Below are 22,451 nucleotides of genomic sequence, written 5' to 3'. Positions count from 1 at the left end.
AGTTAAGACTCAGGCCCCCTGGGCTGATAAATGAAAACTAGCTGGAGGGATATCCATAGTGACCAGGGCTGTGGCTTTGGTGCCCCAGCAACACTGGGGGGATCAAAAGCTGAAGAATGATGAAAATCTTATAAAGGTCCCAAAACCTAATAAAATTCCAATCAAGAACAATCAGAATTCCTTCCTCCTCAGCATGGTTTAGTATAAGTAGCTTTAACATCAACTTTGGTCATACATGTATTACTCTTCTTTTGATTTTATAGTTGTATTTGATCTTGTAAACTCAACCTATTTGTATTTCTTCTAAGTATTTTAAAGCACTAAATTTAATTTATTTTTCTTCATTTTCCTAGCTGATGTTTATGTGTGTGTGTGTGTGTGTGTGTGTGTGTGTGTGTGTGTATATATATATATATATATATATATATATATATATATATATATACACACACACACACACACACACATATGTGTGTATGTATAATATATCACATTTTCTTGATCCATTATTCTGTTGATGGGCACCTGCACTGGTTTAATAACTTGACTACTGTGATTTAATCTGCTAGAAACATTGTTGTGCCCAAATCACTGTAGAATTTTACATACACACACACACACGAGTGTGTATGTGTGTGTGTGTGTGTGTGTGTGTGTGTGTGTGTGTGTGTATATATATATATATATATATATATATATATATAGAGAGAGAGAGAGAGAGAGAGATACACAAAAATGTATCTTTACTAAAACATAAAGGAGAATGAAATTATGATGGCAATAGAAAACATCATTCTAAATAAAATAAGCTAGACTCAGAGAGTAAATAGTTGAATGTTTTCTGTCACATGTGGAAGATATAGTGAAATTCCTAAAAAAGTGAGGGAATCCCATAAAAATTGTGGGAGTCCGATGCAACCAAAAAAAAGGGGGGACTTAGTGTGAGAGAGGAGGCAAGGAAAGAGGAAAAACTGCAAAATGAAATTGACCAATTATGCTATGTACATATGTAAATATTGCCCAATGTATTCTGTCTGTATGTGTATCTACAAAACATCAATTAAAAAATAAATAGAAGGAAGACCACCAGTAGATTAGAGGATGAGAAACAGGAGAATGGATGTGGGGAGGGATAGTTAAAGTATTGGAGACTGAAAAGGAGCATATTATATTCCTTGCATACATGAATAAGTCAACATTAACCTCACTATTATGTGTAACTACAATGCACTAAAAATCATAAACAGAATAATATACACATAAAATCTCTTCTTTAGAAATGAAGGAGAGATAAAATCTCTCCCAGAGAGATAAAAACTGAACTGAGTGAATTAATCTCCCCTAGATCTCACAAGAAATGTGAGAGGAAGTTCATCATGTTGATTCCTTTTTGTGATCTTTTCCTCTCTATTAAACTAAAAAGTGCTGTGTGTATAGATAAAATATTATGCATGATGAAAATGAAGTATGAACAATATACAGTAGATTGAAAATGCCAGTGGAAATACAAGAAAGGCATCAGCACTAATAGAGTCTTGCAATGTATTAACCTGAAATTAAGCATTTGGGGATAAACTGACACTGTATATATAAGTCACAGCAAGAAGAAGTTCCAAAGTCCAAATTGAATAGGGAATGCAAAATATAATGCAATGTGAGAATGATATGGAAAGCATGCTGTATAAGGACAGACTGAAAGTGCTGAGACATAACTCAGAGTAAAGAAAATTGAATAGTCACACTTTCTCTGGTACCATTAGGGAAATATTCAGAGAAATGAAGGGACCATTCACAGCCTGAAGTACATTTAAAGTGAATAACAGAAAACAAACTGGATTATTAAGCTAGAGTTACATATAATTAATTATGATAGAAAATATAGAGGGTCAAATTTAACATTTTTTGTTAAAATCTTAATGTCAAGGCTGGGATTGTGGCTCAGTGGCAGAGCTTATCTCACATGTATGAGGCACTGGGTTTGATCTTCAGCACTATATAAAAATAAATAAATAAAGGTATTGTGTCCATCTACAACTAAAATAAATATATTTAAAAAATCTAAATGGCAGTTGAGGGTTGAAAAGTACAAAAATGTGAATGTAAGTAATGTTATAAAAACAGGCAAGTATCTGATACTGCAATTATTTTGTAATGTGGTTAGATTACAATTTTTATTCTATGCCATTTTAAATCCAATCAATTCTGATCATGCTTAATTCATATTCAATCTATGACAGATTTTTTATAATAAATAAGAATATAAGCAAAGATATAATTTTAAATTCTTTATGTACATATAACATCCTGCAAAATGTCAACTTTAAATGAAGTATAGGGTTAACATATCCAAGATATGTATCTAGAGCATCCATGCTTTGTTTGAAATCTTGAAACTGAACCTATCACCTCACTATCTCACTGTCTCATTTAAGGTATTTAATGTCTTTTTACTTAAGAATATTCCCAGTTAATAGCATATGATAACAATGAAAGGCTACCAATTTCCTAAAATATGGACACTAATATTTCCTTACTCATAGGGTTTGAGGGTGGATACAAAATAATTTGATAGGTGTACAAGTCTCATTGGAGACTTTGAATAGTGAAACACACACCAAATCAACGATATACTATTGCATTTTTATGGACTATTTAGTCAAAGGGTATTTACATCATAGATTAATTGTCATTTTAATTACATTTAAAATGTAATGTGTAATTTTGTGATACTCCAAAGGGTTGGGGATTGAAAAGTAGAAATTTTTTATTTTTATTGATTTTTTAAAATAAATGACAGTGGAATACATAACAATACTTTTTACACAAATAGAGCACAATTTTTCATATTTCTTGTTATATATCAAGCATGTTCATACCAATTTGTGTTTTCAAACATGTACTTTGGATAATGATGTCTACCACATTCCACCATTCTTGCTAACCCCTGCCTGCTCCCTTCCCCTCCCATCCCTCTGCCCTATTTAGAGTTCCTCTATTCTTCCAATGCTCCCCCTCCCTACCCAACTATGTATCAGTCTCCATATGTCAGAGAAAACATTCAGCATTTTTTTTTTTTGGAATTGGCTAACTTCACTTAGCATTATCTTCTCCAACGCCATCCATTTACCTGAAAATGTCCTGATTTTATTCTCTTTTATTGCTGAGTAATATTCCATTGTGTATACATGCCACATTTTTTATCCTTTCATCCACTGAAGGGCATCTAGGTTGGCTCCACAGTTTATCTATTGTGAATTGTGCTACTATAAACATTGATGTGGCTGTGTCCCTGTAGTATGCTGTTTTTAAGTCCTTTAGGTAGAGACTGAGGAGAGGGATAGCTGAGTCAACTGGTGGTGCCATTCCCAGATTTCCAAGGAATCTCCATACTGCTTTCTATATTGACTGCACCAATTTGCAGTCCCACCAGCAATGTATGAGTTTACTTTTTTCCCCACATACTTGCCAACACTTATTGTTGTTTGTCTTCATAATAGCTGCAATTCTGACACGAGTGAGATGAAATCTTAGAGTAGTTTTGATTTGCATTTCTCTAATTGCTAGAAATGATGAATATCTTTTCATATATTTGTTTATTGATTGTATGTCCTCTTCTGAGAAGTGTCTGTTCAGGTCCCTGGCCCAGTTTTTGATTGGGTTATTTGATTTTTGGTGCTTATCTTTTTGAGTTCTTTGTATACCCTAGAGATTAGTGCTCTATCTGATGTGTGAGGGGTAAAAATTTGCCCCCCAGGATGTAGGCTCTCTGTTCACTTAACAGATTGTTTCTTTTGCTGATAAGAAACTTTTTAGCTTGATTCCATCCCATTTATTGATTCTTGGTTTTAATTCTTGCACTATAGGAGTCATGTTAAGGAAGTTGGGGCCTAATCCCACATTTAAATATTAGGGCCTACTTTTTCTTCTTTTAGATACAGAGTGTCTGGATTCATTCCTAGGTTTTTGATCCATTATGAGTTGAGTTTGTGCATGGTGAGAAATAGGGATTTAATTTCATTTTGTTGCATATAGATTTCCAGTTCTCCCAGCACCATTTTTTGAAGAGGCTGTCTTTCCTCCATTGTATGTTTTTGGTGCCCTTGTCTAATATAAGATAATTGTAATTTTGTGGGTTAGTCTCTATGTCCTCTATTCTGAACCATTGGTCTACCAGTCTGTTTTGGTGCCAATACCATGTTGCTTTTGTTACTATTGCTCTGCAGTATAGTTTAAGGTCTGGTATAGTGATGGCAGACTTCACTCTTCCTGCTAAAGATTGCTTTAGCTATTCTGGGTCTCTTATTTTTCCAGAAGAATTTCATGATTTCTTTTTCTATTTCTATGAGGAAAGTCTTTGGAATTTTGATTAGAATTGCATTAAATCTGTATAGTGCTTTTGGTAGTATGGTCATTTTTATAATACTAATTCTGCCTATCCAAGAACAAGGTAGATCTTTTCATTTTCTAAGGTCTTCTTTTATTTCTTTCTTTAGGGTTCTGTAGTTTTAATTGTGTAGATCTTTCACCTCTTTCATTAAGTTGATTCCCAAGTATTTTTTGAGGCTATTGTAAATGGGGTAGTTTTCCTCATTTCCCTCTCAGAGGATTTGTCATTGATGTACAGAATTAAATTTTATTTTTGAAATTTTACTTTTACTCTTATGCCAGTAGCTTTAAAAAATAGTAGAGTTATTTGCACCATGGGGAATTCCTATCCTTCTACTATCAGTAGATTCATTTATTTTTTCAAATTTCAAATTCCTAGAAGAAATGATTTGAGCAATGACTTTTGGATATGAAGCCAAAACCACACACAACAAGTGCAAATAATTGATAAATGCAATTGCATTGAATGAAAAGATTTTTGCACAGAAAATGAATCAAACAAAAGGGGAAAAAACATTTGAAACTATCCATCTGATAAAGAGTTAATATCCAGAAATGTAAGAAAATCAAACAACCTAATAAAAAAGGTAATAACTCTATTAAAATTAGCAAAGAATCCTAAGAGACATTTCTCAAGGCAACACTTACAAAGGCCAAGGGACATACGACAAAAATGCATGAATCACTAACAATCAAGGAAATGGAAATTAAAACTTACATCAGATATCCCCTCACACTTGTTATAATGGCTATTATTAAAAATACAAAATATAAGAATTGTTGGTGAAGATTTGAGAAAAGGAATCTTGCAAATTTTCTTTTTTTTATTTTTCTTTCCCCCTCCAAATTTTACTATTTTAATATCCTGTATTTTTCTAAATACATAATTGTGTTTTTTATGTACCCTACTGTCTTCCCACATACTTGTCTACCCTAAATTACTTTCTGTCTCTGATTCCAAAACCAAGCAAAAACACATCAAAGAAAGAAACCTTCAGACCAATATCTCTAATGAATATAGATGCAAAAATTCTCAATAAAATTCTGGCAAATTGAATATGAAAACATATCAAAAAGATCATGCACCATGATCAAGTGGAATTCATACCAGGGATGCAAGTTTGGTTCATCATACAGAAGTCAATAAATTTAATTCATCACATCAATAGACTCAAAGATAAGAATCATATGATCATCTCAATAGGTGCAGAAAAAGCATTTGACAAAATACAGCACTGCTTCATGTTCAAAATACTAGAAAAACTAGGGATAACAGGAATATATCTCAACATTGTGAAGGCTAGATATACTCCAAGCCTCAGGCCAACATCATTCTAAACAGAGAAAAATTGAAGGCATTCCCTCTAAAAACTGGAATAATACAGGCTGCCCTCTATCACGACTTCTTTTTAGTATAGTTCTTGAAACATTGTCCAGAGCAATTAGAGGAGAGAAATTAGAGGGATACATATAGGAAAAGAAGAACTTAAATTAGCACTGTTTTCTGATGATATGATTCTATACATAGAAGACCCAAAAAGCTCCACCAAAACTTCTAGAACTAGTAAATATGTTCAGCAAAGTAGCAAGATATAAAATCAACACCCATAAATCAAAGGCATTTCTGTATATCAGTGACAAATCCTCTGAGAGGGAAATGAGGAAAACTATCCCATTTACAATAGCCTCAAAAAAAAAAAATACTTGGGAATCAACTTAATGAAAGAGGTGAAAGATCTATACAATTAAAACTACAGAACCCTAAAGAAAGAAATCAAAGAAGACCTTAGAAGATGGAAAGATCTACCTTGATTTTAGATAGGCAAAATTAATATTATAAAAATGGCCATACTACCAAAAGCACTATATTGATTTAATGCAATTATGATCAAAATCCCAATGGCATTCCTCATAGAAATAGAAAAAGCAATCATGAAATTCTTCTGGAAAAAATACTCTTATTTTTCCAGAATAGCTGAAGAATTCTTAACAGGAAGAGTGAAGCAGGTGGCATCACTATGCCAGACCTTAAGCTATACTACAGAGCAATAGTAACAAAAACAGCATGTTATTGTCACCAAAACAGACTGGCAGACCAATGATACAGAATAGAGGACATAGAGACTAATTCACAAAATTACAATTATATTAGACAAAGGCGCCAAAAACATGCATTGGAGAAAATATAGCCTCTTCAAAAAATGGTTCTGGGAAAACTGAAAATCCATATGCGACAAAATGAAATTAATTCAGGCAGTAGCTAAGCAGATGACAGGCAGCCACCAATGCAATTTCTGCTAACTTTCCTTGCAGTGACCAGTCACGGAGGCAGCTATGGAGCAAGCACAAGACTGCAACACGCAACCTCACACCCAGGGCGAGGGTTGTGCCTTTAGCTTAAGTGGTTTACCACTCACATGCCTAGCACAGGGGAGTGGTTTGCCACTCAGACACACTTAACATATGCTATGTATGCAGTACTCCATGCACTTGTCCCCACATCTCCCCCCCCCCTGACTGTGCTGCAAGGACTTCAGCCAGCATTGCTGTTTTCGGTTTGGTGGCCTTCACATGGCTACACAAGCATCTCACAACGCAAGAAAATATTATCACTATTATAAACAGTAGGGCCAGGGTATAGCATTATAAGGATTAGTTAATTTGGCTATCAGGTTTTTCCAATGTTCATTCAGTCCCTGGAAGAAGGATAGACACCTTAGTCTTATTGATTTTGACAATTGCCTTCATAAGGTTATGAATAGTCATAACATAGTTAGCATCCAAAATGCCCTTAATATACTGAGAAAAACTGGAGAAGAACATCATATTGGGTAACACAAATACTATGAAATTCAGGGTCACAAGTGAGCCCTGGTAACATAACCAGATTATATAGTTGTTCCTGGTGGAGGCCTACTTCTTGTTTAATGACTAAAATAGTGGATTTGGACAGTTTATTTAAGTCATTTTGAACAGCAAAGGCTTCTGCCATGGCAGTAGACAAATTGTTTACAGTCTGAGCAGTCTGGATACTCTGAGTGAGTGAAGCAGCCACAGTGACTTTGGCAGCAATGGTGGCTACCAGGGCAATAATCCCAGTGATGATGAGGCTAATTGCACGCCTTGTCCAGTGGAGGATCTCCTTCAGAAGATTCTTCATCTCCACGTCCCATGGACTCCTCCACTCTCTGGACAGGTTCACTGGAAGTCAGATTGCTGGGGGCACTCTGAGGATAAATTTAGCAGGGGTTAGACAATTTGTGAGCCAGCAGGATGTATTGACTGTACAGGGGATCTCTGTATGAGTGACACTTACACTATCAGTATCATTGATTATTAGCATGGCAAAGGGTGGTGTAACACAAGCTTGTACATAGTAGGTATGGGAATAATTTGGCACAAAGGCAAATCCATGGTCAAGATATAGACTTAATATTGACCCATTCATCTTGCCTGCTTCTGCCCATTTGATGGGTCTAACAGATAGCAATATCGGCATGATATCCATCATGCCATACTGATTTCTTGCATAAACGGCTTGTCCTGTGTAGCAGTTACTGCAGTAGCCCATGTGGTTTGGGGGCACATTACATTCCAGGGAACGACACCCACCCAGGCCCATAGATGTTGTTCTTCCCCAGAGAAATTCCTCTTATCAAGAAGATAAGGTATGACCGTGACACATTGATTCCATGGGATGCTATCATTATCTGGGGGGGGGGGGTTCCAAAAAGGATTGTTGGGCATGTTGGCAGCAGGGTTTCTTGCATTTGCCATGTGGGACTCTATGGCTATAGGTAGCATTAACTATAACTCAGAATAGTGAGAGATAGCCCAACATATAACTTACTATAGTTATCTACAATAGTTTTATTGACAAGAGCAAAACAGAGAGGACTGTCCTAATTGTAGGTCTCATCATCAACTATGGCGAAACAAATGGGCAGAGTAGGTATGGAAATGCTGGTATTCCAGGGTACCATTGCCTCCTGGATAGATAACTCAGGATCAATAAGGTTGGAATTATTGGAAAAGAGCCTAGGTAAAGCCTCTTCTCAACTAGCAATAGCCAGAAAGGATGGTCTAGTGACCAAAGCCCAATATACTTGAAGAGAAGCTTCACTGTTAGAAGTGAGCACTGCACACACTAGGACCATATTCATAGGCCCAGGGATAGGGTTGCCACCAGGCCAAGGAGCCAATATGGTGGCTTGGTCAACAAGATTTTTAAGATGACCCCAGCTTACTTTACATGAGGCCAATTTGCACTGTTGAGTCATTTTCTCATGAGGTTTCTTCTCCACAGTTAGTTCCTTCATCTTCTTGGTTGGTGGTCCTGGGTGTCCAGGACTTGACTTTTTGGCAGTAACCCTGATGGGATGAGGCTCCTGTTAACATATGTAAACCCTCCTCCCAAGGTTAGGAGGGGCCCCTGACCATCTCATGCATTTGTTTTGGGATCCTTCCATGAGACCATAGGTTGGTGGGAGGGCTCTGTTGAGGGGCCCAATGCTTATGGACTGCTATTTTTATAGAAAATTTTGAAATTGAAAGAAAATTTAAAGCAAATAAGGTTTTGTTCAAGGCATAGTTAGGGGACTTGGCATAGTTTCCCCCCCTATTTTGTAGCATGGTCTTTAATTCCTTGTGTGTTCATTCTATGATGCCTTGAGTCCAAGGGTTGTAGGGGATCCCAGTTAAGTGCTATATATCCCAAGCATTGAAAACTGCTGAAATGTCTATCTATTATAGGCTGGCCCATTGTCAGTTTTAACAGACACGGGAACATCCATATTTCCAAAACATTTAAGTAGATGGGAGATGACCTTTTTTGTGGTTTCTCCTGTGGAGGGTGTGGTCATTACATAGCCTGAACAAATATCCGTGACTACATGAATATATTTTAAATTTCCAAAAGTTGCCTAGTGAGTGACATCCATTTGCCATACAGCATTAGATTTTAACTCTCGGGGACTCACTCCAACAGGTTGTAAAGGGCCAATGGGGAGAAAAGTTACACATTTTTTTCAGTCCCTGACTAGCTATCTGCAAGCCTCCTTAGTCTTGCTTTTGTGCAACTTCCATGCTTGAGGCCAGCAGAGAGGCTTATCCTGGTTGGCCAAACTCCAGTCATCCTGTGTGCCATTGCATACTGGTGCCACTGCTGCTCTGTGTTCCATATTTAGTCTGCACCACATCAATTCCTTGGCTAGGGCCATCCTGATTCCTTCATGAGACACCTTCCCTCCTATCACCTTGTTTACTCTGTCAATAATCTGTGGCAAGTCCTCAGTGGCTTTATGCTTTGAGCTCTGTATAGAAACTATACCTCCCCCAGCTGGTAACTTCCTCCAGGCTCTCAGAGCACACAGCTACATATGATCAAAATAATTTGGTGAGCCTGTATCTTGTACCACTGGGGAACTGTAGATTCCTTCTCCCTGTAAGCATTCAGCTGGCAGGTTAACATTTGTGGTGTGGTTACATCCCCCTGCTATTCACATCCATTATAGAAAAATGCCTTTCACTTCAAAACTGTTGAGGGATAAAGAGCAACTTTGGCTAGGTCTTTCCAGTCTTGAGGGCAATTAAATTCAAGACTGAGTGCTCTGCAAATGGCCCCTGGGACCCATCCTCTTTTACTGCCTTCTTTAACCCCCTCAGGGTACCCAATGCATATATATACCAAGTGTCAGGGCACTGTGGTGTTGGGGGGCATATTGACTGGGAAAGCTTGTATTCCCTTACCCCAATTTTCACCTAATATCTTACATAGATCTTAAAAAGGATCTCTGGCCTCCTGGAATGGGTTTCTGGGAGACCATGGCTTGGGCCTGTCTGGTGGCGTGGTCATCTCTAAGCTGTTATAGTCCCTTGCTGGCTTTGGCATTGCCTCATAAGGAAGCAGTTGCCAATGACCCAGGGAAAGACATATCTTAGCCTGTCAGTAGAAGGCACACCTGCACTATTTGTGGTCACCTCTTCCTGTACCATGAAGATTAGCAGTATTATTTCCTGCTTTCTCCCTCCTGCACCTATTGTAGTTGCTTGCTTTGAAGTAGATTCTCAACCCCCTTTCCTGTTCCTGCTGCAGTTGCTTGATTGGGGTAGATTGTCGCCTCTGCTTTTTTTCTTTGCCTATCTTTCACAGCCTCATCTTCCCTGAAGACCATCATTATATGACAATGGTCTGTTGCAGGGCCCCCTAAACTTTGCTGAATGGCCATCACAATAAGAAAAAAAGGTAGTGGTAAAGTATACCCCTGTCTCACTTCAGCTTGCTGTGCATTTGCCATTATCTTGTCCCATATCCTGGGATCAAAAACATCAGCAGCACTTATCCATGGACTGGTATCAATCACAACATCTCAGAACTTCTGGGTTTCTCTCTTATTCAGGATTAAACCTCTAGTATCTAAGAGAGTATACAGCACTTGCAACTGTGAGTCTTTGGTGGAACTCGGTAGGTTGCCCATCCCCATTTCCCCTTCCTCACTGCTCTGTGAGGGCCCACACACTGTCTTATAGGCTTAGCTCAGGTCCCTGCTCAGGTGCCAGCTGCATGAACTTTCTCTCATCCAGTGAGGAGGTCCACAGAACAGGGTAGAGGAGAGTGTGGCAGTGGAGTTGCTAATCAAGACCTCCAAAGACCAAGCAGAAAGCAGGTCTGATTTTATTGTGCAATTACCATGGATATATACTCAGGCAGTAGCTAAGCAGATTACAGGCAGCCACCAATGCAATGTCTGCTAACTGTCTTTGCAGTGACCAATTGAAGAGTGGGCCATGGAGCAAGCATAGGGACTGCAACATATGGCCTCATGCCCAGGGCTGTGCCTACAGGTAAGCAGCCTGCTGCTCATGCTCCTAGCACAAGGGGAATGGCCTGCCACTCAGACATTCTTAACATATGTCATGTATGCAGTACTCGATGCACTTGTCCCCACATCCTTTGACCAACATGCCCACAACCCTGTCAAACCACCACACTGCAATTTTACCATCTATTTTACCATTTTACTAGTAGATGGTAACTGCAATTTTACCACCTACTTTTATGAGATCAACCTTTTTAGGCTTCACACATCTCAGAGATCTCCTTCAGTACTTGTCTTTCTATGGATGGCTTATTTTACCTAATATGATATCTCACTGTTTATGGGAACCAACCATACTGCAAAACCAGTGCAGGCATACTGATACATGGCACAGACCACAGTAACTATACCAAATATTTTAAGTATTGGGATTGAGGACAGAGGTAGGCAGATCAAATATAAACCTATAACATTGAAAACCCAAAGCCATGTTCTCTCTGGGAAATGGTTCACTCCATGTGGATCATACTTCCATTTTAATTTAAAAACTCTTTTTGCTTATTTGATTGGATCTCTAGATCAAAATATTTCTCATGAAAATGAGAACTGAGGGGTGATATGACCTGGTAACAATTGGAATATTTGCTTTTTATTTACCCAAAGTTTTATTTTGAGCCACTTTTCTGTTTAAACTAAAAAATAATTAAAGAATGCGTGACATATCTGAGAATTAATGAAGTAGAATATTCAATAGTTTCTTGTTAAATTTCCCAGAAGAATTTTTTTAAAAAGTTGTACTCTAACAATATACTGTTATATCATTTATTTATTCATTTGTTATTAATTGCATCTTATTCAAAATTTATATTTCATATATTGGGAAATAATATGTTTTTATTTCAGAGCACATATTACAAAGACATTTTGGATCTGACTTCAGTTCAATAGTAACTAATTGTATTTAATAAGAATTTTCATAGAGAGCTCTGTCCCCAGATATTCGCTCTGCTAATTCCTCTGGGATAAACCTAAAATGAATGAATTCTTTGCAAACTGTCCAAGGGTCTCAAGGTAATCATACAAATAGCATGTACAAAGCATTACATGAATTAACTTTCTAATCTAGTTGTTTTTCTCTCTTGTACCCTATATCAACTGAAACACTAACAGTTTTGAAGCTAGCTCTAAATGTACATGTGAGGGCTATAGTTTTTTGGTCGCATTCTGAAAGTTGGAAAACTTAAAATACTTCACTATTCTTTTTATGGAAGGATATCTATCAAACAAAGTGATTAAAAACACTTGTTTTATTGGCCATGTATTTTCAAGGGAAGGTTGGAATGTGTGTAGATCTTAGTGCTAATATGCATATGAAAGATAGTGCATTTCATATCTGGTAGCCTTTTCTAAACTTTGGAAATACCTAGGTCAGTGGCCCTAGGAACAACTAGATTTCACTTTATAATTAATCTCTCTCAGTCTCACTTTAAACAACATTAAAATAGCATTTATGTTTCATAATGAGTATTCTTGACAGATATTCTCAAACGAAGTATAAAGCTTTTATTAAATCATGTGCACATAAAACATGAAACATATTTTCCTATTATATGATCAAAATTTCATGAATTCACTTCACACTTTTCAATGAGATATTTTGGCATCAGATGAAAGTGACTAATTTCTGCTTGTGTTCTTTTCCTCCTTGTAAAACTAAAAAGTGGTGTTAAGTGGAGATAAGATAACATATGTGATAAAAATAAGGTATAGATAAGATGCAGTAGCCTGAAAATGTAAGGGAAATGAAAAGAAAATTTTAACACACATAAAGTCTGGCAGTTTACCAACCTGACTTCCAACATTCATGAGTAAATAGATTACCATGTAATGAAATAGGAGAGGAAAATCACTTGAAGTAAAAGATCCAAATGGCAGATGGAATCCAAAAGATAATGGAATAAGAGCAGAACATGCACAGCATGATATCTAAGGATAAATTTTAAAAGCTTAAATATATTTCTGAGTAAATAAAATTGACTAGTCACAATTTTTCTGGTACCTTTAGGGAAATATCCAGAGAAATTCAGGAACTATGGGTAATCACCATTTACCTTGAATGTGATTTAATAAATTTCCTCAAAGCATACTAGAGGTATTATTTCACTTAGAGTTAGATTAATTAATTATAAAAGATATTCTGGAAGATCAAATCTAGAATTATTGTTTATAAAATACAAGTATAATTCAGGGCAGAAAAATATAAAAATGTAAATCTTGCAATCTTTCCTGAGGTGAATGATATGCCAATTACTCCAATGTGATCACAACACACTGTATGCAGGTATTGAAATGTCACACTGTATACTATGTATATGTACAATAACTATGACTATTAACAATAAAAATGTTAATTCTTTTCAACATTTATGAAAAATATGAATGTACATATATTCACTATATAAGTAAAAAGAGTTTTATAGTACAATTATTTAATAATACAGTTAGTTTAGAAATTTTTAACAGTCTAAATAATACTGACCATGCTCATATATGACATAGAGTTTTATCTGACTAACAATTTGGGCCAAGATAATTTCTAAATTCTCCAGCATATATAACACTTGCATAATATCAAACTCAAAAGTGTAGGGGAAACATATTCCAAAATATACATGTTCTAAATGTAATCATGCTTTATTTGAAGTGTTGAAACTCTTGAGTTTATGGTCCCAGTATATCAGTACCTCATTTAAGGCATTCAATGCCCTTTAGTATTCAGAACTCCCAGTTATTGTGTACTTTAAGAATGACTAACAGGCCCAACAAGGTGACCCACACCTGTAATCCCATCAGACCTGGAGGCTGAGACAGGAGGGTTCAAAAGCTAGCCTCAGCAATGGCAAGACACTAAGCAACTCAGTGAGACTTTGTCTCTAAATAAAATACAAAATAGAGCTGAGGATGTGGCTCAGTGATCAAGTGCCCCCGAGTTCAATTTCTGATACAAAAAAAAAAAAGAATGAATACAGTATAACAGTGTCCTGAAATGACGATGCTAACATTTCCTTTGTTATAAAGCCTAAAGTGGATACTAAATGATTTAATGTGTGTAATAAGAACATTGAAATTTTGAGCATAGAGACAATGTTTAGGATTAGATGGAATTATTATGGTTTTATTATTGCTGGAAACTCATCTAATCAAAGGGCAACATTCACATGTTGATTCCGAGTAGTTTTGTATAATAGTACAAAGGATGGCTTCGAGGACTTAATGAAACTGAGAAGGAAAAAATGTGACTTATAACCCTCAGAATTTAAACTGATACCCTTACAACAAAGGGATGGAAAGAGTACCTCAAAACTTTATCACAGAGATGCTGCCTTCATTGCCCTTCTGAACATTCCTCATTTTAGAGAAGAGTATGGATTTTATGAAATGCATCCTCATGGCTAAAGAAAAGAATAATATAAATTTAAAAATTCATTATCCCACTTACCTTACACAAAATACTGAATTACTCAGCAAAAGGACTTTGTTATTGTCCATGTGACTTTTAAACATGTATGTACTTAAAATGGGAAATAACTAGCAAGTTCGAATTAACTTCTTAGGCCAAAACAGAAATGTCAACATATTACCTTATAGAAGTTATGTGTAGATCATAAATGTATTTGTAGTTGTACACAATCAATTTCTAATAGTTTTCAAACTCAAACTGAATTTATAATGGGAATCCCTACATATGGATATACTAACTGACCTTCAAATTAAAAGACCAAATGCCCCAAATTTGAACAAAGTAGCTATGAAGAAAAAAGTACAAATGAATAAAGATTCTTAAACTTTGTAAATCTGAAATAGCTTTCAATTTTTAGTTAAAGAAAAAAAAAGAATAGTGTTATTTTAGATGAGGTAGAGAGAAGTGATAGGAGGGGAGGAAAGAGGATGGGGGGATAGGAAAGATAGTAGAATGAAACAGACAGTATTATTACTGTGAGTATATATGTGGCTGCATGACCAATATGATTCTGCAACCTGTACACTCAATAAAAAGAGAAATTATAATCTGATTCAAATGCAAAAAAAAGAACAACTAATGCTAAAGTGTTTGAACTTCTTGCTCAATTCTAAAGAGTAAAGAGACCATTGTTTCAATCCAAATTGTACTTAATATCTAAAAAAGCAATATGATTTTAGGACCAACTACTCACAATGGACAAGAATATATTAATTTCCATAGCTCTAGATCTCCTTCTTCCCCAACAACTGTAACCTAATTACATGATTCTTTTTTGACATTCCTGTAATGTCTTACAACAGTGTGTCTGACAATAAACCATCTAATTTCATTACCTGATGCCATATCAACTCTATCAGATACCTGGAGAGAGAAACCTATAATCCTCAAATAAACAAACTACCTGGTTTACCAGTACAAGTCTGAAAACTATTGTCTTGGATATTATAAAACACATTCACTCCTATTTTTTATTTATTCCTTATCAGAATTCAAGTAAATAGCTATTGTCTGGCTTATTAAGAAGAAGATACTCATTTCCAGAATAATTATCATACATGTTGAAAGTAAATACTTTTATTTTGTACTGTCATAAAAGAAAATTTGGTCACTTGCTGCCAGAATATTTATATCACTTGCCACTTAGCTTTTGCTTCCAATGTACAATTTGTAGAGGTCAATGCACAAGTATGTTTTTTTTTTCATTTTTTTATAACTCTATACTTTTTTAGTCACTTACTTACTATAGGGGAAACACATTGAAGATAATGGCACTAATTAATGAAAGCCACCTTGAAGTTTTTATCCTACTAGGCTTTGCTGACCATCCTTGGCTAGATCTTCCACTATTTGTTATTCTTCTCTTAGCATACCCCATGGCCTTGGTGGGAAACTGCCATCATTCTGGTGTCCAAGTTAGACTCTCATCTTCATAGCCCCATGTATTTCTTCCTCACCAACCTCTCCTTTCTGAACATCTGTTTAACCACAAGCATTGTGCCTCAGTTGCTGTTTAACCTGGGAAATTCTAAGAAGACCATCAGCTATGTGGAGTGTGCAATTCAGGTTTAAATTTTTAGCACAGTGGTAGCCACAGAATGTCTTCTTGGGACTCTTATGTCTTTTGACTGCTATATGGCCATCTGTAGGCCTCTGCACTACATTATATCATTAATCAATATATTCATATCCTATCCATGTCCATTGTATGGCTGAGTGGAATTACATATTCTGTTGTAGAGGTCACTCTCACATTGCAGTTGCCACTGTGTGGCATCAATAAACGGGATCACTTGTTTTGAGAGATGCCAGTTCTGATGAAGACTGCCTGTGGTAAAAAGGAGGCTATTTAACTCTCACTATCTTTATTTTGCATATTTTTAGTAACTGTTCCTCTGTGTTTAATTCTTTCTTTCTATGCTAGTATTGAATATGCCATACTTAAGGTTAAATCTTCTGAAGGAAAAAGGCCTTGGGGACATATTCCTAAGCAATAATGATATTCATCTAATAGACACCATAGTGTCTCTCTACCTGTAGTACATTTTTAAATGGTTCTATTCTAGTCATACAAGGTGAAATAAGAACATTGTTTAGTAGTTTAAAATTAACAAGATAAACTGTAGTATAAACTATTAGACATGATAACGACATTATGCCAACCATTCATTAATGGACTTCCTATCAGTTCTCCTGAGAAATATTTTGTCATTCACTGTAAGATTCAGCCATGTCTGTGTGCACACTGTGAGTTCTCTGTGAAAGACTCTATTTCTTCAAACAATGATGAGTCTCATAAATTTATCAGGCTCAATTTATGTTGATACTATTATTTTTGTGAAACTGAAATTCTCTGAAGAAGACTCATCTAATAAAGATTCTGGACACAGATTAGGGCTGAGTGAAATGTTGTGCAGCAGGAGAATATTGTAGGACAAGTATGAACATTTTTAGGAAGTGTCTTAGTACTTTTATCAGCAAATTTCTTTCAAATCTGTATCTGATTTTATATATATATATATATATATATATATATATATATATATATATATATATATATATATATATATATATGACTACTAGATAAATCTTTTGGAATGTATTACTAAAATTAGCAGAGCTGTGGCCTTCACTAGCCCTAAAACTAAGATTACTATAACATCTGAAACCTAATGAAAAGATTTCCCTAGTTTGTTATAACTGCTTATCTAGTGCCTCCAACAATATATTTTGTAAATAATTTTTATATATGATTTTTGTTCTATGGCCAAAAAAGTTTCTTTTTCTTTTTCTTTTTTTAGTTATACATGACAGTGGAAACCATTGTGGTATATTTATAAAGTATGGTTTAGCCTTCAGCCAGCACAGGCTTCCTAGGTGAAGGTTCGTCTATGTGAGAAATCCAAAGGGAGTTTGAATTAAAGAGACGGACTCTAATTACCTTTAAACCAGCTCCAGGACAGCTTCTCGTATCCCCAGCCTCAAGCTACATATTAGAGTAGCGAGGTTTACTGAATAGGCTAGCGAGAGAGAGAACACACCAGGGAGTGAACTTTTACTAGGGAACAAAAAATTCTGGGGAAAATCCTATCCAATGAAGATTAAGGGGGGCTGTGTCCTAAGGTCAGGTGAGACAATTGGGTCTTAAGGGATTGTGGCCAGGCACACCTCCACATGGACAAACCCTCGGACCTGAGAAGGGTGGGGAAAGCTCTGGACACAAAGTTGTGTCTAAGTGCCTCTCGCACAGCCAGGGAGGTAACTCGAATCAAGTGTGAGGATGGCCTCCCACAGCATGGAATATATTTTATTCTAATTATATTCCCAGTCTTGTGGATGTACACTATGGTTAGATTCATTGTGGTGTATTTATATATGTACATAAGAAAGTTATGTCAGATTCATTCCACTGTCTTTCCCATTCCCATCCCACCTCCTTTTCTTTCATTCTCCTTTCTCTAATGCAATGAAATTCTATTTTCCACCCTTCCTTCTTGTGGGTTAGCATTTACATATCAGAGAGAACATTTAAGTTCTGGATTTTAGGAACTGACTTAGTTCACTTAGCATGGTCTCCAGCTCTCTCACAATTTATCAGCAAATGTCATAAAAGCATTATTATTTATGGTTGAGGAATATTCCATTGTGTATATATACCACAATTTCTTTATCCCTTTATCTCTTGGTGTGCATCTAAATTGGCTCCATAGCTTATCTATTGTGAATTATGCTGCTATATAAACATTGATTTGTCTGTTTTACTGTACTATGCTGATTTTAACTCCTTTGGGAATATACCAAGGCATGGAATAACTGGATCAAAGGATGGTTCCATTTCTAGGTTTCTGAGGAATCTCTGTACTGCTTTCCAGAATGATTGCACCAATTTTCAGTCCCACCAATAATATATGAGTATACCCTTTTCCCCACATCCTTGCCAACATTTATCTTAAATTCTATTCTTAATCATTGTCACTCTGGTTGGAATGAGGTAGAGTCTCAGTGTAGTTTTACTTTGCACTTCTTTAATTGCTACAGATATTAAATATTTTTCATATATTTGTTGACTGTTCATATTTCTTATTTTGCAAAGTGTCTGTTTATTTCTTTTGCTTGCTTATTTGTTGTTTTGTTGTTGTTGTTGTTGTTGTTGTTGTTGTTATTGTTGTTGTTTTGGTATTAATTTTTTTGTGTTCTTTATATATCCTGGAGATTGATGCTATATCTGAGATGCCAATGAAAAAGATTTTTCCCCATTATGTAGGTTCTCTCTTCATGCTATTGATTGTCTCCTTTGCTGTTAAAAAAGCTTTTAGTTTGATACCATCCCATTTATTCTTTTTTGGTATGCATGGGGAGGCATAACAGGGATTGAACTCAGGGACACTCAACCACTGAGCCACATTCCCAGCTCTTTTTTTATATTTTATCTTTTAGAGAAAGGGTCTCACTGATTTGCTTAGCACCACACTGTTGCTGAGACTGGCTTTGAACTCACTATCCTCCTGCTGTAACCTCTGAAGCAACTGGGATTACAGGTCTAGACCACCACACTCAACCCATTTATTAATTCTAGATTTTATTCCTTGCACTGGAGGAGTAATGTTGAGGAAGTCATTTTCTAAGCTGACATGTTGGAGAGTTAGGACTACTTTTCCTTCTAGTAGATGCAGAGTTTCTGATCAAATACCTAGGTCTTTGATCCACTTTGAGTTGAAGTTTGTGCACAGCGAGAGATAGGGGTTAAATTTCAATTTACTGCATATGGACTTTCAGCTTTCCCAGCACCATTTGCTGAAGAGGCTATATTTTCTCCAATGTATGTTTTGGTGCCTTTCAGCATTTGTGGGGGCTTGCTTTGTGTTTTCTATTATATTCCACTGGTATGGCTATACGTTTATGCAAACTCTTTCTCACCAGAATTTGTCATTTAGGGTAATTTGACCATTATTAGACTAGCATTCACATATTTAAATTAGAATAAACAAGCTTTTTATTTCCTTTAGATCAAAGTCATTATTTTACATAAGGCTTTTCAAATGCATTATAGTTCTTCCTTAATGAATAAGTACACTGTATTTTCTATGTGGAAATTAAGAATTCATATTTTAATATTAAAATGAATAGAATAAAGAGATAAATTTCTTAAAATTATTTTAAAATATTATAAGCATGAGTCTTCTTAATGAATGAGAGATACTGTTAATAATGAACTACAACTTGACAATATTTCTATATAGCAATTGCAAAAGGAATCTATGGAGGAAAGAAAGTGGAATGAATAAGACTTAACTCTCTTTGTTATATTGTGTGCACTGCAGGGAAATTAAGGGATCATTTGGAATTTTCTGGCATGTCTTCTGGTCTGATCAAAATGAAACAAATCACTAGAGAAAAGTCACATATTATCATGAGCAAGTATCAATTGTAACTCAAGCATAGTCTTTAAAAATAACAGAACAACCATTGTTGGTTCAGTGTTGAACATTGATAGATTAAATAGGGGAAAAATGTAATAATTTTAAATATTGCCCCATTTCTGGCTAGGGGCTGAATCATTGTCAGAAAAAGGTTTTCAATTTTGTGCATGTACACAAAGCACTCAGAGAAATAAGTATCCTTTGATGTTAAATAATATCTTTTAACAATTTTATTAGTTAAGGTATCATTTGTCTGACTTAATCATACATACAGTAACATACAATATCTTTATTTTAAGGAAAATGATACAGAAAGATTTTTGTCAAAAGCACAGCTAGAAAGACTGGTAACAGGGGCTAGGATTGTGGCTTAGCAGTAGAGCACTCGCTTAGCACGGGAGTGACCCAGGTTCGATTCTCAGTACCACATTAAAAAAATAAATGCATTGTGATGTGTCCATCTACAAAAAAAAGATTCTCTCTCTCTCTCTCTCTCTCTCTCTCTCTCTCTCTCTCTCTCTCTCTTAAAAAAAAAAAGACTGGTAATGGTTGTTCTCTCTAGTTTCTTAAGTTATCCTCTGTCCTGAGTGAATGCAATTTAGTAATCATGGCCTGTGGAGATTATTCATGACAAAATTGTGAATATTATTTCTACTCTGAGAAATCAGGACCTCTTAAAAGAAATAACCATCTGAGAATGAATAATACCTAGAGAAGTGGTGACAACAACACACAGAAATACTTTATTTGGACTTCATGTCTTCACATCTCCAGAGTTAATTACATTCAGTTTATTCCAGGATGAAGGATACCTTAATTAACTTCATTTCTTTCAACAGAAATGCATATATGTTATCTGAAGTTGAAAATGTGCCCCACCCTTGGTAGAAAGCATGAGCACTCTTGAGATTGCTTTTGCAAGGAGGATCATCCAATATTTTTCTCATTGTCCCAAGAAATCATGACTTTCCTAAAGAACAGGAAATAATGTTAAAGGTAAAAATGTGAACATTAAAAAAATAAAATAAGAATTAATAAAAATTTTAAAATGCACACACCCATTTAGAGGCTTCATATAAGTAAAAGTCAAATATGTTTTAGAAATACATTTTTCATCACTACAGATATCACAGCTGCATAGGATAAAACTGCCAGTTATTAGCAGTCCATCTTATTCTAAGAGGGATGATTAAAATAAATGTGCACTAAGATTCTGATACAAAATATGTCCTTGACTAATATAAATTCAAACTGTATCTTTCCAAACTGTTATATTCAGAATTCCAAGGCCTTAGAGGAGTGCCAGAGAAGACTCAATTGGGTTGGCAGGAGAGTGTTAGAAATGGTAAGAAAATGTCAGATTTTGTTTGAAGAAAACACACTAGATAGAAACAGAGATAACTGTTGCCCTGATCTAATCTGAGAGGTAAATATTTTTTTTCCCTTGGGCATATAATACACATGAACACAAAAACACAATTCATTGGGTAGAGGATGTTTAAATAGCCATTTAAGAATTCACTCCACAAACTAAAATCTAAACTTCTCTATTTTCATTTAGATCAACATCATAATTTTTTAAAAAACTTTTTTTCATTATATCAATATTTAACTATTGAACTTGAGGTCTCAATTTCTTGTGCATACTGATATTTATTTATTTTGCACAGACAGGGAACTCAAATAACTGCTGAGGTTTTGTTTGATTTCACATACTACTTGCCATAACACTTCCTTTTCAAACAACACACTATATACTTCCCTTAAAACCATCATCAAATCTCATACCAACCACAATATCTTATCACTTCCATTTTTCTTAACTTTTTGTGTATTTGTTTTTGTTGTCCATCATGCCTCTTCTAGGTTATTACCTTTCTGAATTTCTCCTTAAAGTGAGTTATATACAATATACAATGCAAAAAGCACTAAAATTCACCTTCAAGAATATGTTTCTGGAACAAAAACTATGTTTCCCTAAAGAAATAAAGTTATATTCCAAGAGCATATGTCAGAAACTGGAACATGTGGTAGAATTATACTGAAATATATCACTTTCTGGGAGAATACAAAACTAAAGGAGATATACTAGAAAGACAATTATAATATTTGAAAAAGTTGTCACAAATTTGTGAATATTTTACACACTTTATATTTGAAATATTATCTCATTTTTCAAAAACCCATCTAAGTAAGTATAAACCAACATTGGCAGTAATAAAATGTGGCACATTAATTCTTGAGTATGTATATTTTATGTCAGAAGTGGAATTTGAGAGCCTTTATCATTCTTTTGTGGGATTTGTT

The 22,451-nt window shown here is 35.4% G+C and overlaps 1 pseudogene; it reads left to right on the top strand.

Moving 5' to 3' along the window:
* Nucleotides 1-15,992: 15,992 nt before the first annotated feature.
* On the top strand, nt 15,993-16,721 carry LOC139706372 (putative olfactory receptor 2B3; annotated as a pseudogene).
* The last annotated feature ends 5,730 nt before the right edge of the window (nt 16,722-22,451 follow it).

This window comes from Marmota flaviventris, chromosome 7 (assembly GCF_047511675.1).
Source record: "Marmota flaviventris isolate mMarFla1 chromosome 7, mMarFla1.hap1, whole genome shotgun sequence".
Lineage (NCBI taxonomy): Eukaryota > Metazoa > Chordata > Mammalia > Rodentia > Sciuridae > Marmota > Marmota flaviventris.
The sequence above is the reverse complement of the archived record's forward strand: the minus strand, read 5'-3'. Positions and strand labels throughout refer to the sequence as shown.